The sequence below is a fragment of the Mirounga angustirostris genome, unplaced genomic scaffold (assembly GCF_029215605.1).
Source record: "Mirounga angustirostris isolate CCGP_5_RB_7025 unplaced genomic scaffold, mMirAng1.0.hap1 SCAF_1, whole genome shotgun sequence".
In the NCBI taxonomy this organism is placed as follows: domain Eukaryota; kingdom Metazoa; phylum Chordata; class Mammalia; order Carnivora; family Phocidae; genus Mirounga; species Mirounga angustirostris.
In genome coordinates this window covers 195,672,626-195,679,641 of record NW_026991709.1, presented here as the reverse complement: position 1 = coordinate 195,679,641, position 7,016 = coordinate 195,672,626, and the positions used below count along the sequence as shown (strand labels likewise).

The window sequence follows — 7,016 nt, the reverse complement described above, 5'->3', positions numbered from 1 at the left end:
GTTGATCGGTGTGTCCGCGCGCTTGCGCGCGCCTGTTTGTGGCGGAGAACAGGGCCTGCGTGTGGTCGAGCGTGCGTGGGCGCACGCGGGCGTGTGTGTCTGGGCGCCCTGAGCCGAAGGGTCTGTGGCTGGGGCGCGTCCGGGAGTGCGCGCGCGAGTCTGTGCGCCCCAGGATAGGCGGGTTTCCAAGTGGGGTGGGATCCGCGCCCCATTTATGGCCATTTATGGCCGGGAAGAGGGTTCGTGTGCGGATGTGCGCGTGTGTGTTTGTGCCGCATCCCTTTTCCCAGAGGCGTTTCCTGAGCGCCTCCTGCGAAACACTGGCCCCTCGAGGCTGGCCTGGCTGCAGGCCCTGTCCTGAGAGTAGGAGTCAGACTCACAGACCAGGTGGTTAGCAGATGAACCTGTGGCAGTGAGGGCCCAGCCCCGAGAGCAGCGGCCACCGAGAGGTGAAGTTTGGGTGGAGACCTGGAGGTCAGCCTAGTAGAACAGAGGGAAAAGTTTTCTGAGAAGAGGAAACTACATGTGCAAAGGCCCGGAGGTTGATGGAGGGCCGGAGGTTGATGGAGGGCCAGAGCTTGGCGAGTGAGGAACTTCCCAACTCCTAATCAACTTATGGCTCCATACCCATTGGCTTTGCCTTCTCTGACATCAGCCCTGCTGTGACTGGCCCATCAACAGAACGTATCTTCCAGGCCCCGGTGAGTCAGGCGTGAACACGTGACCCAGTCAGTCCAATCAGAGCCTGTCCCAGACTTTGGCTGGGAAGATGGGGAGGGAGGCCACGTTTTGGGGCTGGGGTTGCTGAGAATTAATGATGGAGTGGGGGCCTGCCTGCCGTCTGGCCCTAGCTTGAGCTCCCTGCTCACTGTCCTACTGGGCAGTGGTCCTCGCGCCCTCCATCAGTATCTCATACCTCAGTGATGAGGGTTTGACCAGGGAAGGAAACTCCTTGGGAGGTGGGTTCGAGCCCAGTCGTGCTCAGCTTCACAGCCTGGGATGCAGGCAAGGAGCCCAAGGGCCAGCAGAGTGCCCAGACCCCACGCTGAGCAAGGAGCATTGCGCCCTCCTCTGTGTGCCCCAAGCCCTGGGTCTCTCATTTCCTGAGAGTCCAGCAGACACAAAACTGAAGGATTTTCTTTTCTCTTCTCTTCTTCTTTTTTTTTTTTAAGAGAGAGAGGGAGCGTGGGGTGGGGGGATGGGAAGAGAGGGAGAGAGAGAATCTTAAGCAGTATCACCGCCCAGTGCAGAGCCCAACGCCAGGCTTGATTCCACAACCCTGAGATCATGACCTGCTCGGAAATCAGGACTTGGTTGCTTAACCCACTGAGCCACCCAGGCGGCCTGAAGAATTTTCTTTTTCTTTTTCTTTTTCTTTTTTTTTTTTTAAGATTTTCTTTATTTGAGAGGGAGAAGCAGACTTGCTGCTGAGCGGAGAGTCGGATGTGGGGCGGGATCCCAGAACCCCGAGATCACCACCTGAGCCACCCAGGCTACCCCTGAAGGATTTTCTTCTTTATCTTCCTGTGCACACCCTGAGGACTGAACCTGTGTAGTGTGCTCACTTTGGCCACCTCAGAACTCACAATGGAAGATAAAGACTGAGGCCTCATGGCCTGCCCTTGAAAGAATAGTTCATAGGCAAGTCCCCAACTGAGCCCTGCCACATCGCAGATGGGACGAGCCACACAGAGCGAACAGTTACATCAGCTCTCAGACCTGGCCACCTCCACGGGAGCACTTGGCACCAAGAGCCTCAAGTTCTTGGAAACGGGAATTAGCCAAGAAAACAGGTTCATGAAATAATAATGTATGTTCTCTGTAGAAATGTCCATCACTGGATGAACTGTGAGTACCTTAACTGCATGGTCTTCCCTGTTGCCTGACTAACCCCTGCCTGCATCACTCTGTTTTTATTGCTGCCTGATACCTATATTTACCTGCTTACTTATTTTCCCTCTACCGGTAGTTAAGTTTTTGCCCCTGCCGCATCCCCAACACCTAGGACAGTGCCCAGCATTGGTAAGTGTTCAGTAATATTTGCCAAATAAACAAATGAATGAACAATTAGAGTCTTGGGGCACTTGGCTGGCTCAGTCAGTAGAGCACGAGACTCTGGATCTCAGGGTCTTGAGTTTGAGCCCCATGTTGGGTGTAGTGTTTACTTAAGAAAACAAAACAAAATCAAATTAGAGTCTTTCTGTTGCATGCTTACTATGTACTGGGCACATTTATTTAATCCTCATGACAACCCTATGAGGGAGGTGATACTGTATTTTACAGTTGAAGAATCTGAGGTTTGGAGAGATGAAGTGATTTGATGCAGGTTATGAGGTAGTGAGTGTCCCCAGGAACTTAGTTTCCTTCACTCAAGACAATGGAACAATCAAAGGATGAGAAATCCTACTGGGCAGTGGTCCTCGTGCCCTCCATCAGTATCTCACACTGGGAGGTGGGTTGGAGCCCAGTCGTGCTCAGCTTCACAGCCTGGGATGCAGGCAAGGAGCCCAAGGGCCAGCAGAGTGCCCAGACTCCATCCCTGGCTGAGATCTGGTTTCAGGTGGAAAGATGAGAAAGCTGCACACAGCTCCTCACATGAGTCCAGGATGAACACAGTATCCAGGAACAGGTTGATTGCTCCTTTCTGATGTTTCTCAGTACAGACTCAGCCATTGAAATTTTTAGAACATACTGTTTTTTTCAGGTGGATCCAAAGTTTAATTAAATGTTTCAGAAAAAAAAAATGAGCTATAAAAATACTGAAGAAACAAAGGGAAAATTTTGTAGAATCTTGGAATGAAGGAGGCCTTCTGAGTATGTCACCAAACTCAGCAACCATAAAAGAAAAAAAAATCGATAAATTCATTTACATTAAAAATTGAAAGCCTGTGTGGAAAAAGCCACCATCAAAGCCAAAACACAAACAACAAACTGTAATTGGCTACAAACAACATACTTGTAACTCACTTCAAAATAAAGAGCTCTAGGGCACCTGAGTGGCTCAGTCAGTTAGGTGTCCAACTCTTGATTTTGGCTCAGGTCACGGTCTCGGGGTCAGGGGTCAAGTCCCGAGGTGGGCTCCCTGCTCAGTGGGGAGTCTGCTGGAGATTCTCTCTCTCCCTCTCTCTTTCTCTCTCTCTCAATAAATAAATAAATCTTAATAAATAAATAAAGAGCTCTCAAATCAATAAGAAAAAGCCCAATGGCTCACTAAGAAACTGGGCAGATACAGACTATCCACAGAAAAAGAAATACAAATAGGTCTCTCAGAACTATAGAAAATTGATTATCCTTTCTTACTAAGTTAAATGGAAATCAAACTAGACTTGCATATCTTTATAGGGAAGATTAAAAACTTTAATGAAAAACTATGATGGGAAAATAGGCTGATGGGAGAGTAAATCAGTGCAACCTTCATGTAGGACAATATCTACAAATTGTAAATGTGTATGCTCCCCTCCTTTTATGAATTAAGGTGAAATTCACATTACATAAAATTAACCGGGGCGCCTGTGCGGCCCAGTCAGTTGAGCATCTGCTCAGGTCATGATCCCAGGATCCTGGGATGGAGCCCCATGTCCAGCTCCCTGCTCAATGGGGAGCCTGCTTCTCCCTCTCCCTTTCCCTCTCCCCCTGCTTGTGCGCTCTCTGTCAAATAAATAAATAAAATCTTAAAAAAAAAATTAACCATCTTAAGGTGATCAAGTGAGTGTATTCACTATGTTGTGCAACCACCATCTCTAGTTCTAAAACATTTTCATCACTCCGAAAGAAAACTGTACTCGTTAAGCAGTTATTCCCCATTCGTCCCTCCTCCAGCCCCTGGCCACCTGCAGTCTGCTTTCCGTTTCCATGGATTGACCTATTCTGGATATTTCATATGAATGGAAGCATAAAACGTGTGACCTTTTATATCTGACTTTTTTCACTTAGCAAAATGCTTTGGAGGCTCATCCACATTGTGGCATGTGACAGTACTTCTCTTTTTATGGCTGAAGAATATTCCATTGCACATGTATACTACAATTTGTTTATCCATTCATCCAGATGATGGACATTTGTGTCATTTCCACCTTTGGGCTATGGTGAATAGGGCTGCTATGAGAACAATAAATGCCTTTGCCCCAAAAGTTCCATTACTAGGAACTGATCCTACCAATACGCCTCCACAAAAAACTGTAAAGCCGATAACTGAAAACAAGCTAAATGTCCATCACTGAGAGGCTAGCTACATAAAATCTGCATTTTTGCGGAAACTACTCTGTAGCCTTAACAATAAGGCAGCTCTTCAAGGACTAATACTAAAAGATAGAGGTATCTTCTATGAAAACGTCAGGTGTAGGCTATGGCATAGAGTATGCTATCGTTCGTGTAAAGAAAAGGAGGAGAGGAGGAAAGATTTTACATATATTTTTTAAATTATTTAAACTGAGATATAGACATATCACATTGTATCAATTTTAGGTGTACAACATGGTTTATTATTTGTATATTTTGTGAAACGACCATGATAAGTTAACATCCATCACCACATAGCTACAATGATTTTTCTTGTGATGAGAACTTTTAAGTTCTACTCTCTTAGCAACTTTCAAATGTGCAATACATCAGGTTAATATAGTTACCATGTTAGAGATTACATCCCAGAACTTACTTACCTTATAACTGGGAGTTCATACCTTTTGACCAACTTCCCCTCATTTTGCCCAGCCCTACCCCCCACCTCTGACAACCAGCAATCTGTTCTCTGTGTCTACGAATTTGAGATTTGTTTGTTTAGATTCCACATATAAGTGAGATCATACAGTGTTTAATCTTTCTCTTATTTCATTTAGCTTAATGCACTCAAGGTCTATTTGAGTTGTTGCAAATGGCAGAATTTCCTTCTTTTTTATGGCCGAGTAATATTCGTGTGTGTGTGTGTGTGTGTGTGTGTGTGTGTGTGTGTACCACGCTGTCTTCATCCATTCATCTGTCAGTGGACACTTTGGTTGTTTCCATGTCTTAGCTATTGTAAATAATGCTGCAGTGAACATGAGGGTGCACATGCTTTCGAGATGTTGATTTCACTTTCTTCAGATAGATACGCAGAAGTGGAATTGCTGGATCATATGGTGGTTCTATTTTTAATTTTTGAGGAACCTCCATACTGTTTTCCACAGCAGCTGCAACCCATTTACAGTCCTACCAACAGTGCACAAGAGTTTCCTTTTCCCCACATCCTTGCCAACACTCATTATTTCTTGTCTTATAGGTAATTTTTTTTTTTTTTTTTTTGCTTGAATTTGCACAGAATACCTGGCATCTCTGGAAGGATCTGCAAGAAAGTAGTAATATTGGATATCTCCAGGGAGAGGAACTGCGTGGCCAGGGAGGGGATGGAGTTGGTGGGTGGAGACTTGTTACTAAATATACTTTTACACCTTTTGAATTTGGGGTTTTTTAAAAGGCTTCTTTTTGTTTTTTTGTTTTTTTTTAAGTAATCTCTCTGCCCAACGTGGGGCTTGAACTCATGACCCCGAGATCAAGTTTTGCATGTTCTACTGACTGAGCCAGTCAGGCACCCCACCTTTGAAATTTTGAGCCATGGGACTCAACAATAGCTATTCTCATTGTGAGTGAAAAAAATGTAGCATAAAAATCTTTTTTTTTTTTTTAAACTGCTCCTCCCCACCCCCATCCCTCACACGCTGGCTGAGTTAGCTGAGGAGAGGTGTCTGGCCAGGAGGGGGGCAAGCTTGGGTTCATTTGAACAGCCGGGAGAAGGGTGTCACTGGAGGGTGGGGAGTGCATGGCCCCCAGGGAGGGCTCAGCCCAGAAATGAAAAGAGACCAACCCCAAGGAAACTCACCTACAATTTCAGACAACAGAGACGGAAGTGCCTGGAAACTTCTGGAGAAAGAAAAAGGCAAATGGCCAATCCAAAGGTCTGGGAATGAAAGGGGCACTGGATTGCAGAAGCAGCAATAGTCAAAAGACAATGAACAGAGAAGGCAGAATTCTGAACCAAAATATCAGGCAAAAGCAAAGGCTTTTGCCCCATGTTGGGTGTAGAGCTTACTTTGGTGGGGGCAGGGGGGCGGGTGGCTTTTGAGAAAAACCCTTTCAGACTTGCAAGGACCCAGGGAATTACCTTCCAGTCATCCTTCCTTGAAGAGTTGTTAGAGGATGTGTTTCAGCAAAATGAGATAGAAAACTAAGAGAGTCGGGCTTGGGATCCAAATAAGAGTGGAGGCTCCCAGGAATCTAGAGGCCAGAGGAGCCTCTGTGGCATTGAAGGAACACTCAGGCTGCCTTGGGACAGGGAGGATGGGGCTGCCATAGGGCTCCACAGCTACGCTGAGCAACAGACCACCCGTGACACCTCAGGAGCTTCTCTGAATAGACTTTATAGGACAGGAGTCATCCCACCCAGGGGAGTGCAAGACAGTGGGTTGGAGGAATAGACTGTGTGTTGTTTCCTCTCATTTTAGACTTTAAAACCCTCTGAGCCATTGGCTGGTAGGGATGAGGAGGTGACCCCACAGACTGAATTGGGTCTGCCTCACCCTGGGTCCCTGGTCCATTTCTGTCCCAATGACAGGGCACAGCTCAGGGAGGGGTCCTTTAGGAAGCTTTTTCTGACTTAGCCCCCACCCCCTTGCCAGCTGGATCCAGCACCGTCCACCAGGACTTCACCCATCCCCATTAGAGAAGCGAAGCGGCTCGCCCGCTGTGCTCCTGTCCCCAGTGTGGGGCCTGGCGCACACAGTGGGGTCAGTAAGTTAGCCCCCAGGCTGCTCCGGACTGGAGTCATCTGAGGGAGCGGACCTGGGGCACACCTTCCCATCTCAAGAACAATCCTCCTGGGGCAGGGGGACCTCCCAACGGGGCAGGGCTGGCAGCCCAGAGGAAGTAGGGTCTTGTGAGCACGTGCTAGGCTTGGGCAGTGGAGGCAAACTCCTCCTGCATCTCTCCCCGGGGACCCTGGGCTAAGGGCCTTTGAGTTGGCAAGCCTGCATTTTTGGAGGCGGAAA

At 47.3% G+C, this 7,016-nt stretch overlaps 1 long non-coding RNA gene across 1 annotated transcript; it reads left to right on the top strand.

Annotated features, from left to right (window-relative positions):
* Positions 1 to 39: 39 nt before the first annotated feature.
* On the top strand, positions 40 to 4,130 carry LOC129045417 (uncharacterized). The gene is made up of 2 exons (XR_008505129.2): positions 40 to 701; positions 1,392 to 4,130. It is a non-coding gene; the product is annotated as an uncharacterized LOC129045417 (long non-coding RNA).
* The last annotated feature ends 2,886 nt before the right edge of the window (positions 4,131 to 7,016 follow it).